The sequence below is a fragment of the Neomonachus schauinslandi genome, chromosome 3 (assembly GCF_002201575.2).
Source record: "Neomonachus schauinslandi chromosome 3, ASM220157v2, whole genome shotgun sequence".
In the NCBI taxonomy this organism is placed as follows: Eukaryota; Metazoa; Chordata; class Mammalia; order Carnivora; family Phocidae; genus Neomonachus; species Neomonachus schauinslandi.
Genome location: NC_058405.1, coordinates 92,682,293 through 92,702,676, shown reverse-complemented (window position 1 = coordinate 92,702,676; position 20,384 = coordinate 92,682,293). Strand labels below are relative to the sequence as shown.

General features: G+C 44.9%; 1 long non-coding RNA gene across 1 annotated transcript in view; it reads left to right on the top strand.

The window, feature by feature from the left end:
• Nucleotides 1-1,955: 1,955 nt before the first annotated feature.
• Nucleotides 1,956-20,384, top strand: part of LOC110585765 — a 29,508-nt gene continuing 11,079 nt past the window's right edge. The window contains exons 1-2 of the long non-coding RNA XR_002480635.1: nucleotides 1,956-2,058; nucleotides 14,185-14,422. This is a non-coding gene — a long non-coding RNA (uncharacterized LOC110585765). The remainder of the gene's footprint in view (nucleotides 2,059-14,184; nucleotides 14,423-20,384) is intronic.

The following is a 20,384-nucleotide window of genomic DNA, read 5'->3' as shown; positions in this document are numbered from 1 at the left end:
GATATGCAACTTAAATGTAAGAGCTAAAACTATAAAACTTGTACAACAAAACATAGATGTGAATCTTCGTGACTATAGATTAGGCAGTGGTTTCTTAGACATGGCATGTAAAGCACAGGAAACAAAAGATGAAATAGATGACATGGACTTCATCAAAACTAAAATCTTTTGTGCTTTAAAGAACACCACGAAGAAGTGAAAAGACACCCCACAGAATGGGAGAAAAATACTTGAAATCTTTTATCTAATGAGGAACTTGTATCCAGAATATATAAAGAACTCTTACAATCCAACAGTAAAAAGATACCTGATTATATGCTAAAAGCCACCAGATTATATTCTTCATAGGTAAGTTTTATGGTATGTGAATTATATCCCAATTAAAAGAAAGAAAGTGATTCAGAAGTAAATGTGAAGAAACTCTGAGAATACCTTAACCAATTTAATTCACATATATTCTCCTGATGTGTATCCAGAAGAGTGATTTATGATGAAAAGACATTTCAGAGAAATAAGAAATGTTAAGTCATAAGAAAGCATTATGTCATTTTTTAATTGACAATAATTTTTCTTTTATTGTTGTACCAAAATTATGTTACATCTTACATAGATGGCTTCTTAGAAATATGACTTTACAGATATGGCCCTGCAGGTTACTGGGGAAAAGGAGGTAATAATTAATAAATGGTTCTTGGTCAATCAATTACATGTGGGAAAAAATCAAATCCCACCTCACAACATTTATTAAAAACAATTCCAGATAAAGACTCAAGTTTCAAAGGTAAAACATTAGCACTTACAGGAGAAAGTAGAGAACATCTTTATGACAAAGGGGCTGAGAAAGAGTCCTTAACAAGACACAAAGGGCACTAAGCATAATAGAAAAAAATATACTCAACTATATTAAAACTTTTAAAGTCACTGAATGGTACATGTTAAAATGGTAAACTTGATGTTATATGAATTTCACCTCAGTAAAAATATTAAAAACTCTTTGTTTATCAAAAGACACCTTAAATAATATGAAATAGTAACTATACTGGAATTAAAATTAAAACTTAACGTAAATTAATTAATTAATTAAAGTCTCCTTAAAAGAGAGAGAGAGAAAAATAATTTGCAAGAACTAAAATCAATTTTTTTAAAAAAAGACAACCCTAAAGAAAACTGGAGAAAAGACATGAACAGGCAATTCATGGAATAGGATATATGGGGGGAAAGTAAGCATACGAAGAGAAAATGAAAATGAAGGAAAATGCAAATGAAGACCACAAACAGCAAACTATTTCCACCAAGCAGATGTGGAAAATTAAGAAATCTGACAAGTATCGGCACACCTGTGGATCCATGAGGGCTTTCATATTCTACCGGTGACAGCATAAACTGATGCAACAACTTTACTTATTTTTAAAGATTTCATTTATTTATTTGAGAGAGAGAGACAGATGGCGACAGAGATAGCAAGAGAGAGCACACAAGCAGGGGGAGAGGGAGAGGGAGAAGCAGGCTCCCTGCAGATTATGACCTGAGCTAAAGGCAGACGCTTAACCAACTGAGCCACCCAGAGGCCCCAAGATGGAACAACATTAGAAAACAATTTAGCACTATCTTGTAATGCCAAATATTTGCCCTATGAATGTGTCATTTCCCACCACCACCCCCCCCCAAGGAAACTTAGAAACATTCCTGTAGGTGTACAATAGTAAATGTCTATACAAGTATTCCTGGGCACTCTGGGAAGGCAACATGCTTGGTGTTGTAGGTGTGTAATCTCTCCAGATCCCCCACAAAGATAGAGCAGCCAGGATTGCAAAACTAAAATCCCACAGGCAGTACCTACGACAGACCATCCCACAGATCCTGCGAACCCTAAAACTGAACGGGTGGAGACACACCTACAAGACCTTCGTGGCACAGCAGCTGAGTCAGAGGAAGTGACAGAGCAAGGCCACAGACCTAAGAACTTCAAAATAACCAACAGGCAACCACGGGAAAGCCAGTGGGCCAACTAGAGAAGGGCACTTGACCCGGGCAGCGATCCACTGACTCTGACAGCAGGTAAGTCCAAGGGGCAAAGTCTGAAGGGACCGGGGAAGACTGGGCCCAAGAAACACTCAGAACTGACCAGGCCAGGCTCACAACCAGGACAAACCCCAGCTGAGGAGTAACTGCCAAGAACAAAATCCAAAGGGAGCAGGTCAGGAACACAGAGAAAAAAAATAAATGAAATAAAAGGACCCAGATAAAAGCAGGGAGGGAGATGCCATAGTTCTTCGGTACTTAACAAAAATGACAGAAGAATGTGCTGTAAAGTTGTGAAATTAGAACAACTCCTATACCTCCTTTCTTAAAGTTCAGGAATTCTAATATTATGTAAATGTAAGTCACAGTAAAAAAATTAAAGCCAAATCCCATACTGTTATTTAAGGAAAAAGTAAGGAGCAGAATAACATCCCTGTGGATAATGGAAGCATGCCGGAGAAACGCACAGATGCAAACTGTAACCTAATACTTCAAAGATCTATTTATTTATTTGAGAGAGAGAGCACAAGAGGGGGTTGGGTCAGAGGGAGAAGCAGACTCCCCACTAAGCAGGAAGCTCATGTGGGCCTCCATCCCGGGACCCGGAGATCATGACCTGAGCCGAAGGCAGATGCTTAACCGACTGAGCCACCCAGGCGCCCCTGCAGCCTCATACTTCAAAATGGCAAGAGAAAAGAGAGGAGATGGAATGTGAGCCTACAGGTTAAGGGAGATTTAAAAGACACTCTTAAAAAAACATAGGCAAAGCTGAACTGTAGTGTTTAGGACTGGTGACAAAACAGCGAGACCAGAGGTGATCAGCGTAAAAACCAGGCTGGGGGAGGGAGAGCACTGTGTTCGGAAAAGGGAGCATGTCGGGCTGATGGGGTCAGAGTCAGTCTCCTTGCCTTGCGGGTCTTTAAATGCATTCCCTTGTTAACTAATTAACTTTCATTTTGTTTTATGCTCTATATACATGTATATATGTGAGCATATAATGCCATGTTAACAACTAAACTTCTTTTAAAAAAGAATGCTCACAGAAGTATTATTCATAATTGCTCCAAAATGGAAACAGCCCAAATTCCACGGAAAGGAGAACGCATGAATAAATTGTACTATTCAGGCGATGGCCAATTACCCAGCAATGAAAATAAACCACCCATTGCTCCAATTAAACAAAATATAGACTGAAAATAGCCAATAGCATAAAAAAAAGAAAAAAATCAAGAAAAAGCTGTAGGATACCATCTTTATAAACTTCAGAAACCAAGCAAAAGCTATATAATACATTGTTGAGAGTCTACATACATATGTGATGTTAAAAACTATTTTAGGGAGGCAAGGGTGGTAAATACAAAATTTAGGATGGAATATACATATGGGATTTTTAAAACTATGTGCTAAAGGGAAGGGAATGAGAAACCCAAAATTCAGGATGGTTTTCACTTCGAGGGAAGCAACAAGGATGAGATAAGGAAGGTGCTCATGAACTTTCTTCTTAGGTGGTGTGGTGGGTTGGTTGGCAGTGTACTTCCCATTACCCTGTCATAATTTACCAATATGTTCTTCATGAAGAGCTTATCAGATCTGCAGACAAAGAGGGAAAGAAATGAAAATGGAATTCTCCCTTTTACCAGCCATCTGCTCCTTTACTCAGTGGCTCAACAGATAGTTGCTGTGTGCCCATTGTATGCCAGGCACTGGGTGAGGCTCTAGAGCAGAGCAGTGAACAGAACAGACCCCACTGCTACCCTCTGGGAGCACACAAGCTCCGAGGACTGGAGATGGTGCTGAGTGTGAAGCGACTTTTCAACATCTGCAGAAGGTAAGAGCCAGGAGCATCCACAGTAAGCACGATCAGTGTCAGGATGGGTGGGAGATCCCCTCTCAGTATCCCTTGAGGGAGGTGATTTTAAAATTAAGGCAATTAAATAGTCAACAGGAAACAGCAGAAAAGCAGACCAGCACTCCCAAGACCGAGGTCCCCCAACACTGCTGATTCGGTTCCATGAAGAAATTTTAATTTTCTTAAAAACAAAATATATAGGGGCACCTGGGTGGCTCAGTCGTTAGGCGTCTGCCTTCAGCTCAGGTCGTGATCCCAGGGTCCTGGGATCGAGCCCCACGTTGGGCTCCATACTCAGTGGGAAGCCTGCTTCTCCCTCTCCCACTCCCCCTGCTCGTGTTCCTGCTCTCTCTCTCGCTCTCTCTGTCAAATAAATAAAATCTTAAAATATATATATATATATATATATATATATACATGCATGCATACACACACATACAGGCACGCACCCAGGTTATTCCGAGTTTATGTCCTCCCCCGGTTGCTGAGTTAGGATCTCCTTTCAGTTACCTATTCACAGTGACGATGGACGGTGGCCAGGCTTTGTTACACTTTAGGAAAGTACTGTTTAGTTTTAAATGTCCTTACTTGGTAGAATAGAGAGCTGGTGAACCCAAATCAATCCCTAAGATTTAAACTATTTATTATTTAAATCTCAGAGTCTCAGAATTGTTGTCCGGAGTCGTATTTGAACCCCACACTTTCTTTTTTCAAAAGAGAACACAGGGAAAGTGGGCTCACCCCTTAATCACAAGTAATGGGCAGTGTCATGTGCTGGAAGAGAACTGGCCTGGGTTCAGGAGCTGCCTGGGCTGACCTTCCAGCACAGAGTGGACAAGGTCAGCAGCTTCTCCTGGGCTTAGCTCCTGCATCCAGCAGTGGGGATGAAAGCCACCTCCCAGGCTTGTTGCGACAATTAAAGGGGATACTACATGGATGGTAGAGGAGAATGCATGTAAGGAGAGCGCTGGTTGGCTCGATTCCTGGCACCCAAGAGCACCAGTGTGTGGACTTCCGCGTGAGTGTATACACACGCATCGTGTACGCATGCGCATACTATTACACATACAGCCGGTCCTGCAAGATGACTCCATTACAGAACCAGCCTGCAAGAAGTTGTATCAGAAGCTCCAGGGATCCTTTGGGTGGAGTGTGCTGTGTCTGAGGTCAGGTGCTTAATTGGTTAGGCACTTCCTGATTCTGTCAGCCAGGGTAGCCAGCAATTTGCCCTCATTTTAGTTCCCCTTTCACCATTTCTGCCATCCCAGAGAGTGCAGGAGCCTTATTGTCTTTATAGCAACGTTTCCTTCAAGTCGACTCACTTTTTTCCTTGAATACATTAATTTTTAACGTGCTCCTGTGGAGAAGCAGCATAGCACAGAGGTTAAGAACACAAGAGTCTAGAGCCAAACTGGGAGGGTTACTACGCTGCCTCCCCCACTTCTGAACCTGATTTAACCTCCTCGTGCCTCAGTTTCCCCATCTATAAGATGAGGGCAATTATAGTTCTTATTGCAGAGGTTTATAATTAGGTTATGAGAATCAGCGCTCTTTCTAAACATTTAAAACGAGCCTTCCACAGCGTAAGTGCTATATAAGTTGGCTAAAGGAGACCTCTAACATCAGTGGGAAACCAGGATCACTTGCTTCTTAAATAAAACATTAAAGATGAAAACAAAATGGTGCTGTTAAATTCTAGCTAGATAGTTGCCTGCTAAGATACTTTAGCAGAGTAGACCTGGTCTCATCTTAAAAAATGTAAAACAGAGAGAAAGGCAAGAGGTGAAGGAAATCTTCAAGACTTGCCAAGGGCAACCCGAGGCCGCCTCCTCCACCCAACCAGAAGACCTGGTTGAAGCAAAGAAGACCTGGAGAAGCAAAACAAGACTAACTTTCTCGCTGTGCTACCCCCCTGAAATCATCCCCTGGTGCACTAGGAGGAGGCCTGAGTGAATATACACGCTGGAAAGTTCTGGAAGGGCCAGAGGTAAAAAGTTGGGAAAGGAGAGGTGTCCCGAGTAACACATATAAATGAAAATGAAAGCAGGCACCCCCATGTCGATCCATTGATCACAAACATCCCCAAGTTGAGGCAAAATACCTTACACTACCAGGCTGGCTCCGATGCAGAGAATCTGTTTTCACTTTGAAGTGTTGCTGTACCCAGCGCTGCGCGTGGGACTGTCACTCACCTATTCTCCGGCTGTCCTTCACCTGGGGGTGACTCCACACTTCCCAGTAGGTGATTACAGGTGACAGCTCCCAGCCAGCCTGCCTCCTGTTCTCTTCCGTGGGCAGGGCTGGTTCAATTGCCATGTATACTTTCTTTTAACCACCAGTGTCACCTGAGAGGGTGGCTTGAGGGGAGGGCAGCAGGTGTGGGGTCCTAGCACCTCGGGACCTCCTGTTCTGTGTGGCGCATGTCCCCAGCGCCTGTCAAGCTCAGTCTCTGTGGGCCCTGATGGACGGGGTGAGCACCCTGGGGCAGCCACCAACCCCCATAAGAGGATGAGGGGGATGTTTAGAAAGCAGAGCTCCATCCCTGGAGGGAAGGTGCCACAGAGCCATCAATACAGGGTTCTGCATAATCAGTTCAACACCAGAACAACGGAAATGGGAAGGGAAGATTAAAAAATAATCCAAATTTCATAGCCCTGAGGGGTGTGATGGAATGGTAAATAGGGTGAAAGCATTAAGCCCAGAATCACAAAACACTCTCATCTGAGTCTTTTAAAACCTCAAGGCTAAGGTAGGAAACCACATTCTTGCCCTTGGGAGAATTATCTTAAGTCCCTCTGAAAGAGTGCCCACTTCTGAGGTTCCCTCTCTGTGGAGACACTGCGGAGCCTGGCCACTTTAGCTGAGTGTCAGGATAATTCACTGGGCCGCTCACAGTGGATCGAGAAGTTACGGCCCCTCTCCCAACCCGGGAAATTTGTCCACAGGACCCTTGGCAGGAGGCCCAGGGTCCCTGAAAGATGCTGGCAACCATCTCTCTCCAGGCTTCAGGTGGGGTGCCCATGGTGGCACCAAGGGGCAGCATGGGCTTGTGGGGGTCCGGCGTGCACAGGGGTTTCACGCCCAGCATCCTCCCAGCCCTCCCATGCTCTGCTCTATGTAATGTGCTTGCCCAGCCCCCCTGCCTGGGTGTAAGCCCCGGGTTTGCTTTGGTTCTTTCTCCTCTCTCTGCCCTTACATGCCTCCCTCCTCTTCCTCTTGCTCCCCTGTCTCTTCTCCATGCCCTGTTTTTTAAGATTTTATTTATTTGAGAGAGAAAGAGAGCACAAGCCGTGGGGGGGGGGGCAGTAAGGGGAGAAGCAGAGAGAGAGGGAGGAGCAGACCCCCCGCTGAGCAGGGAGCGCACACAGGGCTTGATCCCAGGGCCCCAGGATCAAGACCTGAGCCGAAGGCAGACACTTAAACGAATGAACCACTCAGGCACCCCCATGCCTCATTTCTATTTTAGTGTTTAAAGACTGAGATTGGAGGGTTTTCCCATTTCTAGGTTTTAGATTGCCAAATCCAAAAATCAGAAATTGGGCTTTGACAATGGGACTGAATCTTGGAAACTGAGGCTTCCCAGAAAGTCCAGAATACAAGCTCCATGCGACTGCACAATGAAATACCCACAGACATTCAAGAGCACGGCTGAGACATTCAAAGTTGGCTACCTGGTGGAATCCAGCTTTGTTCACCCTGCTCACCGTGATATGAAAACAGTTTCAGACATTGTGCTGACTCCTCTTCTGTGCCACATGCTTTTCTCCCTCCAAACACTGGCGTTCCTAGAAGCTTCCCATGATTAACCAGCACCCAACATCAGCCTCCCCATGCCCTCTCCATCATCATGACCAGGAGAGTGCATCTCGCTAATATCTTATTGGCCTTTCCAGAACTTTCCAGAATATGTACAGCCCACTCCTAGTGCTGTACTAGGGATGATTTCAGGTGGTAGCTAAGAAGTGTGCATATCCAGCCAATGACAAGAGCTACCTACCCATCACTGAGCCATGCTGTGAACAGGCACCTGCTAAGCACCTGACAGACATCCTGATATTGAATCCTGATGACAGCCCTTGCAGTAGGCACTGCTGGCCTAACTTTACAGATGAGTAAAATGGAGCTCAAAGTAAACTGCCCAGAGTCCTACAGACCCCGGAAGCTGTGATCTTAACCACTGTCTCACTGTGCCCATAGAATTCCCAAAGAGATTTCAATGAGTCACTGGGTTTGTGTGATACTGATTTAGGTATATTGTCAAATTACCTCCACACTGAAAATACTATTCTAGGTTTCCTCATGCTGTTACTACACAGAAATACTGAGGTATATAAGCTTGTGTTCATTTCGTATACTATGCATCTTTTTTTTTTTTTTTGGCAGTCTAACAGCTAAGATATTTCTTATGTTTAAAAACTTAAATACATGCACACATATAAGAAATAAATATACAGGTACGCTTGGGTGGCTCAGTTAAGCGTTGGACTCTTGATTTCGGCTCAGGTCATGATCTCAGGGTCGTAAGATCAAACCCCAAGTCGAGTCAGCCTCCGTGCTCAGCAGGCAGTTTGCTTGAGGATTCAGCGTCCCTCTTCCTCTGCCCTCCCCCTGTCGCTCATGCGTGTGTGCACACATGCGTACTTTCTCTCTCTCTCAATAAATAGATCTTAAAAATATATATATATAATATATATATAAATAATATACATATATGTATATACACACACATACACCATAGGTATTCGCCAATAGAATACTGGCTTATGGCTGACAATCTGTGAAGGATTTAACCCAAAATTTCATGTGAATGAATTTAGATTTGAGTATCTGTAGGTAGCATAATGTGAAAACCTCTAAAATTTCGAGCCTATGCTCTGTGATATTCGCTGTAGAGATCTGAGGCAAATTAGTGTGTCTGAGCTTCGGTCTTCTCATCTCTAAGGAAGGGATGCAATATCCATGTCCCAGGGTTGTGCACAAGATCAGATAAAGGCATTCATACACAAAAAGCCCACCACAGTCCTCACAACACATCAGTATCTTGTCATTTCCTTCTTAGGTTCCTTAAATAAGGGACACACATTTGTTTGCATATTCTTACTAAATTCTTAAAAATCAATAATTTAGTCAAATCCAATTCATATATAGAAACCGATATATAATAAAATTATCCACTGTGCATAAAATCATGTGAAAAGAATGACACAGTAACTATCAACTGACATTTTATTTAACATGATCGAGTGCCACCGTCTTAGTACAAAGTGACCTTAACCACTTCGAAATTCCTTCCTTATTTTTCCTGCAACAAATCATATGGTGAAGGAAGACCTTCATCAGGGTCATGTAATTCAGAAGAGCTTCTCTGGGGATATGTGCAGGCATCTTTGGGGACTTTGGAAGAAAGTCTCAGTAATTGGTTTTAATGAGGCTTCCCTCCCCCCCCCCCCAGGACCTGTCCTGTCTCCCTTTTTATGTGTCAGGTCCTCAATGGTAGGGACCACATTTTACCTGTCTTTTTTATCCCCCAACCTAGCCAACTCAAATCAACAAATACATTTTAAACAGATAGTGCATATCCAACACTGTGTCAGGACACGGAGAGAATATAAAAGAAGGAGAAATTGTGGTCCTAGCTGTGAGACACAGATAATCTCATTAGGCAATTTGGGCATAGGCTGAGTTATCTGGCTGTTATTGCTGGTATGTGAATTCCTTAATGTAAGTTCCAGAAAGCCCAGTGGCTTTCAGAAGAATACAGATGCAATAGGGAAAGTGAACCCATTCATTCATATGTAAATAAATAGACCTGTACATTTATTAAGTCCTGATATGTGCCAAGCAGTGGAGCTACAACCGTGAATAAGACGATCCCCAAACTTGGAGAGAGCCCCATCTTGTGGGGAAGATCAACATATAAGAAAGCAAGGCAACAGTGTATTCTAATGGCTATAAAAAACTGGCCAGGACATGGTGAGGACCCAAAGGAGAGCATAATCGAGTCTACTAGCTGTGAAGTAGTGGGAGAGGTGGGTAAGAAAAGATCTTAGAGAGTGGTGGTCCTTGACTGTCTCCCAAGATGAATGATAGTCTGGTGGAGAGAGGGTGGAACATTCCAGAGAACAGTGTGAGAAACCTGAAGTAGACAGAAGCCTGGTGTGTCCAGAAAGAACACATGGTAGGGACAGAAGACGGCTATGGGAGAGAGGAGGGGGTTGCCAAATCACCAGCAAAAGGCTGGAGTGTGTCTTGAGATTAAGCCAAGAAGTCCCCAACGCCATGCTAGAGTCTGCACTTTATCCTGAAGGAAATGGGGACGACCAGGTGGTTGTAAACAAGGGAGGGCCACAGTCAGACTTGCATTTTTAAAGGAGCACTCTGGCAGCAAGCATGACAGACGGACCCGATGGATGAGAGTCTGTAGGTAAGGACACCAGACAGGAGAGTGTCTCGATGGTCAAGATGAGAAATGATGAGGGCCCAAACTAGGGCAGGAGCAGTGGAAAGAGAAGGAAGGGTGTTCCTGTGCAGTGTTAATTCCAGGAATTCTGAGCTGACTCATCCTGAGGAGTCATGAGAAAGTACTGAGAAGCAAAGAAGGTATCACTCATGGTAGCTACAGTTAGGAATTTTTTTCTAGCACATCCAGTGAGTATAAGGAGCCTCCCCCTTTTACCCCTAGAGTCCCTCCTGCCTTCCTTACAAAGATAGTGTATAGTTGGTTGTGAGCAGGCTCTAAATGCCCCCTCCATCATTTACTAGCAGAGTAACTGAGTGAGAAAACACATAAAGTGGTGAGGCCCCGCACAGACTACACACTCACTAAATACTAGCTGTTACTGCACTACTGAATGAGGTCTCCCTTCCCATGGCTTGGCTTGTCCTGCAGAGGTTGCTGAACTTGTTTGTAGGAAAGATACTCAGACATGGTCTTTTTAAATATGGCTCCTGTCAGTCACAGGAGGTCTACATGAAGGGAGCAACCACCAACCGGAAGCCAAGCAACTAGCACACCCAGTTCTTTTTTTTTTTTTTTTAAAGATTTTATTTATTTATTTGATAGAATGAGAGACAGAGAGCACGAGAGGAGAGAGGGTCAGAGGGAGAAGCAGACCCCCCGCTGAGCAGGGAGCCCGATGTGGGACTCGATCCCGGGACCCCAGGATCATGACCTGAGCCGAAGGCAGTCGCTCAACCGAGCCACCCAGGCGCCCAGCACACCCAGTTCTTAACACAGCAATACTACAGGCTCCCTCTGTGCACATGGCAGCCCCCCCAAGACCCACCCCTCACTGCCACCCCTGCCATGAGGGCCCTGTGCCCATGAGTGCACACACTTCAGAAGGTACTAGAAGGATGGCTAGTCAAATGTTTTTTGATAGAGGTCAGATACACATTTGAAAACAGGGAAATCTCATTTTTTGTTCAGAAGAACAAAGAAGAGTATGACCTTGAAGATCTGTAAAGGGGGCATGATGTGGGTTCAAAGACATTAAGGATCTTTTTTGATTACCGAGTTTTTTTTTTTTTAAAGATTTTATTTATTTATTTGACAGAGAGAGACAGCCAGAGAGAGAACACAAGCAGGACAAGTGGGAGAGAGAGAAGCAGGCTTCCCACTGAGCAGGGAGCCCAATGTGGGGCTCAATCCCAGGACCCTGGGATCATGACCTGAGCCGAAGGCAGACACTTAACGACTGAGCCACCCAGGCGCCCCTTGATTACCGAGTTTTTAACTAAATATGAGATATGAAGTTCTGTTGGTTATGGAGGAAACAGATTTCCCCAAAAGCCTATCTAGGAGAGAATAAATCTCTCTTCACTCCTGAAAAACGAGGTTAGAGTTGGCCAAATTTTGTGCTTTTTAAAAAAATAAAATGGCATTGTTCTCTCTTCAATTCCAATTTCTTGTAATAGAGCTATTCTTCAGTGAGTTAAGTTGGGAGAGTAATTTAGACTGTGTACATATTTCCCTCAAACATCCAAAAATGAGGCCCCAAAGCTAATCTATGGTGACAGAAATCAGAATAGCGGCTGCTGGTGGCAGAGAGGCAGGGAGGAGACGGGGAAGGGGAGAAGGAAATGTCTGAGGCCATGGACATGCTCTGTAAAGACACAGATTGGGCTGTAGGTTACACATTTGTCACAACTCTTAAACTATACACTTAAGATCTTTGCATATTAATGCATGTAAATTATACTCCAATTTTTTTAAAGGAAGGAAGGACAGAGGGATATTTCTAGTTAAACATGATAGAATGACCATATTCACTATAGCACCTCTGGAAACCCTACTAAAATGGAGTAAAGGGATAACATAGGTATAATAAGCCCTTGAAGACAGAGAGACCAGAAGATAAAAGGACAACAGAGTTCATCCCATTTTGGAGATGGAAAGTGGACAGAGAAGTAGGAATTGCCAAGGTAGAGTTGAATTGGAGGAAGCTCCAACTGGAGTGGTCACAGAAAGTGACATCCCTAAGAAGCTGGCTCACTCACCCTTCCAAATCCTGGGAGCCCCAGGCCACTCTGGAGGTTTATTCTCTGGGTTCTGGGGCCTGGAACGCCATGGAGAAACAGGTTCCACCCAGATGTAGGGTACTACTTTGGAGCTTTTTAGCACCTCAAGCTTAAATATAAGTGGACAGACATTTAGGGAATGCCTCTACCATGTAAGAAAGAACCTAAAGCAAACCACTGGGAAAGGAACCCAGAGGAAACAGAGACAATATGGGCAGCAGACTAAAACATTTAGATAAAATGTCAATTAATAATATCTTTAGAGAGAAAAGAGAAGATATTACATCCATAAAAGGAAAGGACACTATAGAAAAGAAATAGAGAATTAGAAAAAAAATTGAAAATATGATAGCAGGAATATTTTAAAATAGAAAAAAATAGGAAGATAAAACTTAGTACACTTGCCAAGAAGGGAAACCAAAAAACAAAAGTTAAAGGCCCAGAGGAACAATTCCAGGAGTCCAATATTTGGCTAATAGAAATGCCAGAGAGAACAAAGGAAACAGAGAAGAAAGAAATCAACAGAGAACCTACACAAGAAAACTTCCCCAAACTGAAAGACATGAGTTTCTAAATTAAAAGTATCCACACCAAATTTAAAACACACCCTTCACAAAAGAGGGAGGAGTTAGGTCAGGAAACTGTGGTAGAAGTCTTTTAGTATGATTGATGTTTTTTTTAAATTGGTAAAAAGTTACACATTTTTTAATTCTCAAAAAAGAAGAGAAGGTTCTTTTGATAATTTGGAAGTAGAATTTCATTCTGTTCTCCATTTTTATCAAATTATCCTTTTGGTTGGCAATAGAAACCAAGAGGCTACATTGTCCTTCCTTAAATATTAAGTTGGGCCAACTCCCGTATGTTGTATATGAATTTGTGATTATAAATATTTGTGAAAGAAATTTCCTTTTTTTTTTTTAGTTTTTATTTAAGTTTCCGTTAGTTAACATACAGTGTACTATTAGTTTCACATATACATCCTCTTTCTTTTCTTAAGTCGGATTCCAGGTCCCCATCTGGCTTGAAATTCAATCTCACTCACTCACATTATTGAGCTTCCTTATCCTCTACCTCTAGGCTATGTAAAAGTCCTGGGGCAAAGTATTCCGAGGAGACTCTTTCAGTCTTCGGTACACACTGGCTTTCCCAGAGGGTCCTCTGTCTCTATCCATGTGATCCTGTGAAGCTGAGCAACCTGTTGGCTCCTGTGAGGAGTGGAGGTCCAGAGTCTTGGGTAGAGTGGGAGGGCTTGCCCCCTCGGAGGTACCTATTTCCTCCCCAGAACACAGACCCCTGCCAGGGGTAGAAACTGCCTTGTGGAATCATTCCAGCCCTCCAGTCCGCTCCTCCTTCCCCTCCACCTCAAGCCTCATAGCAAAACCTGCCTGACCAGCATAAGGCTCCAGGAAAGACTGAAAGAATCTGTCTTCAAGCTGCTTCTGCTTTCAGTCTTCAAGCACCCCTGGGTTAAAACACCAAAGAGCCCTGACTACCTTGGAATGAGAGGAGAAAAGAATACAGAGAATTGCATACAAATTCCCATCTCAATAAATTACTCTGTCCCCTTGGTCTGGAGATCTGAGGAAGGCCAGCCAGCAGAACCTCTGCACACAGGTCTCAACATGTTTCCATCACATATAGGAGACCTAAGACCATACACAGAATGCTCTCGAGGTCAGGAAAGCCCCATTCTGCCCAGGCCTGTAACAGTTTGCAAAAGGGAGAGCTGGGGAGGAGTTGGGGAGCTCCCACCTGATACAGGCCTTCCTAGGATGGTCCTCTCTCCTTTCCAGCTCCTGTGTTTCATCCCAAGTGTGACCAAGTCTCTCCCCGGCATCTTAAAGAGCTCAGTGGCACTGACAGGACTGGGGACCGAAATTCAACCCCAACAGAGTCAACAGCTATACAGAGATCCTGCCATCTCAGGCCCTGCTCCTGGGCTAATCCAGTCCTCTGCCCTAGAATTTGCTTCCGTCGGCCAGACTTGAGCTGAATCGTGAAGAAAGCCCGCAGAGGCAATTCTGCACTCTGGTAGGTTGGTTTGGTTTTTATTTTTTATTCTGTTTATGACCTGAAAGCTGTATTTCTTAACTTATTAAATAACCTAGAAATAAACACAAGGCTTTTTGTAAACTATCGAAGCGTTAATGGGATGTTGCATGTGAGCACTTCCAGCTTTCAGAAGGGAAGAGACAGCACCTCATGCTACCATGTCCCTGAGGTGGGAGTCACTCTGCTTCCAAAGCTCTGGGCTCTGCCGTCAACTCACCTTTTCCCATGCAGAAGGACTGCTTCCAGGCCCTTCCACCAAGCGGAGTGTCTTGTCTAATATCACTGGTTTGGAAAGGGATTTGTTTACGCATCTAAGCTCAGCTAAACAAAGGAAGTTGCACATAATGCAGTATCCTTGGAAGCTTTAAGAAAGGACCTTTTAACACTTGCTTGTCACTTTTCAATCTTTAGCTTTAAAAAATAATGCTCGACAAATAAGCAGGGGCATTTTGCAAAGCATAAATGCATCATGGTATTCTTTTTAGGAATAAGTAAGATTATTGAGGTCTTGATTAAAGGTAGGTATTGGCTTTGAAATAATTAGGCACTGACTTTTGAAATAAATCTGAATTTTAGGCAGTAGCAGCCATATGATCACTTTTAAACAAAAGTACAAAACTCCATACCATTTACAGGCTGAAGGCTTTGACTTTCAGCTAAAGGAGTCCGGCTAAAGGCTGATTTGACAGGTGGACAAACATACCCACTAAGCACAGTCACTGACAAATGCCCAGCCCTCTCGCCCTTGAGACTTTGAGGTCTAGGCAGGCTCTGCTGACACCTGGTGGCAGACAGCAGGCAGATGGGCCTGAGTCCAAAGCAGATTTCCCTCTACCTGACCTGCCACCTGGATGTCGAGTCTGTGTAATGAATGCTGGCTAAAACAGCAGGAAAGGTGTTATATTGGAGGAAGAGCTACAAGCTCTAAAGAGTAATGGCCAGGCATGAGCACCACTGAAGATGCCCAGGCAGATGTGAGGATATCTATACTGCAAAGCCTGCCTTTGCAAGATCGTTCTTCCCAAAGACTGTACGTGTTTGAACAACCTCTGATCCATCTCTATATCCAATCATTCTACCACCCTTATCCCACTCCTGTTACGCAAGTTATGCCCAGAAAATAGGGATGGCCTTACTCTTATGAAAAGGAAATTTGAATTATTCTGCTTTTGTTAATGAACTCGGCCCTAATTGGGAAAAATTCCAACCGGGAGAAAGAGGACGTGTACAGGAAACATTTGACAGGTAACGCGCTAAGGGCACCCAAGGCAAGGGAATGGGGAGGGAAGATTTCTTGGAAAATGAGAGTCCTTCCCTGGGTCGCAGGAGCAGCGCTGGGCAGTGTTGTGGGAGCTGACAGGTGCAGGTGGACGGGAAAGAGCTGACAAGCAGTGGGAAACACCCGACTTGTAGGAAAAGGCCTGGCTTTGCTCCCCAGTGTTTGATGTGCCTTCCCTGTGTCTCATTCTGTGCCTAAACCTTCCCTCTGTGCAACAGGAGTCATCTGCTTTGTGCAAAAGCAACATGGCAGTTCTCCCCAAAACAGAGTACGTGTGTGCCAGGCACCGAGCCTGGTCATCTGACCAAAACCTCAGCGCACTTCCGTGCAGTTGGTGCCATTATCCACCATTTAATGGGGAAAGAAACGGAGACGCGGAGAGACCGGGTGGCTGGCCCAAGGTCACACCTGCAAACTAGCGACAGTGTGTGCGTTCTTCCAACCCAGGACTGTCTGAATTCAAAACCCATCCTCTTTCCTCCTCCTTACGCTTGCCGAAACCAAACACCAAGGGAAAGAGAATTCCAGTACATGCAAAAGTGCACCATTTGCCTTTTTCAATTTGTGTAATTTTAAATGTCACCACAAGTTCCCTTCTAGGTCACTTTTAAAACAAGCAACTTTGCTTTAAGGCAGGTGAGGGGAAAAAAATTCTGCTGCAATTTGTACAGTTGTAGAATCCACTGTTCAATTTTCTGCTTGGCTTTCTGGGAACAGTTCAAACAGAAACAAATGACAACCTAGGACACTTATCTTGCCTATTGTGAATAACCACCACGGCGCTTTTCCACCTGGTAAAAAGCCCTCACATGAGGCACAGGATCGCCTCCAGGCATACACAGCAATCGCACCACACAAAAGAGCTGTCCGCTCCACGAATTTGCAGGTGCGGCAGCAACCAGCTTCAGACCAATAAAAACAAACTATGGATGAGATCATCTCATTTCCTGAACTCCATTTGAAACACGTATGCACTCAGGACTGCTGACCAATTACTCCAGAGCCCAGTCTACATCCGTGCATAAATCTGGATGACCATTCTTCAAGTGCAGAAGCTTCTAGAGTTTATCCAATCTACAACGGGTATACTTTGCTGTGAAATGAGCTTCGAGAATCTGTAAGGTTTCGCCTTAAGATTCAAATACAGTCTCAAAGTCATTCATTCATTCAAGAAGGATTTATGCTGGCCTATTAAGTGCCAAAGACTGTTCTATACGCTGGAGGCATTCTAATAGCAGGAGACCAGAAAAATAATTTTTTTAGAGTTAGAGGGGCAGGGAGTGCTGCAGAAGGCAGGCATTTGCCATTTTATATAGTGTGACTAGGGAAGTCTTCCTAATGGCATTTATGCAGACGCCTGACAGAAATAGGGAAACTCACAAAAATAACTAGGAGAAAAGGCATTGCAGGCAGAGGGAAGAGCAAGTGCAAAGGCCCTGGGGTGTGAATGTGTTTGGCATATACCAGGAAGGGAAATAAGGCCAAGGTCGCTATATGGAGAGAGGAGAGATGCTGGATGAAGTCACAGAGGTCGTAGAGGCTGATCACATAGGACCTTGCAAGCCTCAGCAAGAGACTGGCTTTTTTCCTGAGTAAAGCATGACAATTTATGTTCTAGAACAATCACTCTGACTCCTGGGTAGAAAACGGTGGCAGGGCAGGAGTAGGAGCAGGAAGCCCCGTTAGGCTATTGCAGTAATCCCAGAGGGGGACAGTGGTGCCTCAAACCAGGTGGTAGCAGTAAAGAAAGTGAGTTGAGGCTGAATGCTGGATATACTTCAAAGGTCTGTTCAAAGGAACAGACAGGGCTGGCTCATGGACTGGCTATGGGGTCTAAGACGTGAAAGAGAAAGGACTCCAAAGTTTCTGGCCTACACAAACGGATGAGAGTTCTTTCCTTTGGTGGGGAAGACTGAGTGACCAGGTTAGGGACGACAGATCTGAAGCGTGTTTTCTGACATCTTAAAGTCTGAGATATCTATTAGTTGATTAGCCACCTTAATGGAGATGGAGAGTGGCCAGTTCAATGTACGAGTGCTAGGTTCAGCAGGGAGATCTGGGCTGTGGGATAAAATGAGGAGTCCACAGCATGTCATTGTTATTTAAAGCTGTGAGATGCATGAGCTCATCAAGGGGGTTCCATGCAAACAGAGAAGCCCGAGGACAAGCCCTGGGGATTCCAATGTTGGAGGAGATGACAAAGGACCCGCAGAGGAAATGAGGATGAGTGGCCAGTGGAACATGAGGAAGCCACATAAAGAAAGTGTTTGCCCACAGGGTCATGAGATTGAGCCCCATGTCGGGCTCTGCGCTCAGCACTGAGTCTGCTTGGGATTCTCTCTCCTTCTCCCTCTGCCTCTCCCGCTCATGTTCATGCGCTCACTCTCTCTCTGTCTCTCTCAAATAAAGTAATCTTAAAAAGAAAGAAAAGAAAAAGTGTTTGCAAGAAGGAAGGTGTCCATTGGTTCGCGTCAAATGTTTCTGACAGGTTAATTTGAAGACGGAGAATCATATTCCCTTGGCAGCAGGGGAACCACTGGTGACCCGGACCAGAGCTGTTACAGTCAACTGATGGGAACAGCAGCCCAACCGGAGAGTTGAAGAGAAAATGAGAAGAAAGTGGGAAAAGGAGGGTGTGGATAACTCTGTTAAGGGTTTGCTGTAAAGGGAAGAGGGGGCAACTGGTGTGGGAGTCAAGATGGAAGACACCACAGCATGTTCACATGCCTCTGGGAATGACCCAGAAGAGATGGGGAGGACAGCCCTGCAGTGATGCTCTGGGTGCCATGCCCAGACAGAGGACAGACTTGGAAAGGAGCACCGCTGGCTCACCACTGTCACAAGCAGGGGGACACGGGAGTGCAGCCGGAGCAGGCCATCTGCCAATGGCCTCTGTTTTCTCAGTGAAATAGGAAACAAGGGCGGCAGCCCAGAATGAGGAAGAGAGGAGGTGTCAGGGTCGATGGCCAAAGAGAACCTGGGGGACTAAGGGACCTGGAAGTGCAGAGTTGCAGGGCAAGGTCAGGAACTTCCTCGAGCCTGGCAGTCATGAACCAGAGCTTTGTCAGTCTGCATCCTTTTACCCCGCCATGTTCAGTTCTTCCTGGCACAGAGTGGGATGAAATCCCAGGGCTTGGGGGCGGTGAGGGGATGAGGAGGAGGACCAGAGAATCTCAGGTTAGGGGAGGGGCCGTGAAAAGGTGGTAGGGGCTGTAAACTCCAGGTCTGGTGAGGCTGAAGAACTGCTGGAGGGGGCACCAGACCGAAAGAGAGAGAGAGAGAGAGAGAGGGAAGGGCAGGAGGCATGGTATGAAGATCATGTTACAAGCTGGGGTGTGGTTGCTGGTGGTGACTATGGCTAGGGTGTGACTGCGGGAGCAGGTGGCTGAGACCGAGTCCATGATCACAACACCGCAGTCGAGCTGGTCAGTGGCCTGAGAGCCCCATAGTACTGGAAGGCTTGTCTATACTGAACTACAACAGGAGCAGTACTGGAGAGGTGACAGTGAGCCAAGAGCTAACATGGTGAAGGAATGAGGGGGAGTGGCCTGGGGGCCTGCAGGTGTCTGCAAAGGGGGTAGGGAGGTAGCAGTGCATAATTTGATGGCATAAGGAGCAAAGCTGAGGGGTACAGAGAGGAGGCAGGGCAGTGATTAGGAAATTAAATGAGTTTTTTGTTTTTTGCTAAAGAGAATTTAACACCGAAAGGACAAGAGACAGCTCTTGATCTTTCTGGCTCTCATTTCCCACCAGGTGAGAAATGGAGGGGGGAAAAGCCCTCATGATCCTCATCCTTCCCATTTGCCTTAGTCCTGTTGAAGAAATGGAAACTTCAGAGTACCCTGGTCACGGCTCTGACCCCAAGAACAGCGTCACTGGCAGGGACATCTTTCCCTGTGTATTGGACTTAACAGGAATGAGGCTAAAACCAAAAGCTTGAGTCTCTAAGGCAGCATTCCCAAAACAGCCTGCCTTCATTTATTTCAGGAGTCGTATGACATTATCTGGGACCTGAAATGGATGTGCTCCATCGTAAATCTCAGTACCCAATGAATGACATTACTTACTGAATACTTCTGTAAGTGCCAAAAGCACCCAGCAGAGCGGGGTCACTGCTCTCTAAAAACCACATGGCAGAGAGAGCCGCATGACACACATCCTGTATGTTTCCTTTAAATCGTTACACATGATATAATCCTCTCACTGACTAATGATCGAAAAACGAATCTCCAAAGGCCATTATCTAAAGTCAACGTTAGTATTATAACCCAAAATGCACCTTTGGGGATGGGGGTGGGGGTGGGGAATAGTCTCAGGTCTGATTCATTGAATAAATAGATCTCCTTTGATGGAAAGAAATGGCAAAAGCTGCGCTCTCCTCTACCACCAGCCTCCTTCCCGAACTTAAGTGCTGGCCGTGCCGAGTGAAAGGTGGAGAGTGGCAACAAGTTCTACGCTGTGGGTCCAACGTTAGAGATGGGAGCTGCCCAGGCCTGCAGAACCCAAATCCCACTGTCTTCATAGTGGAGTTCAAAATACCGACCTCAAATCAATTAAGGAACTATTCTTACTTCAATTACCTTTGCTAATCTGATGAATCAGAAGAGTTTTGAGTAAAACGAGGGGCAACTGCCAGCAACCGATAATCGGAGCCCTGCCCCC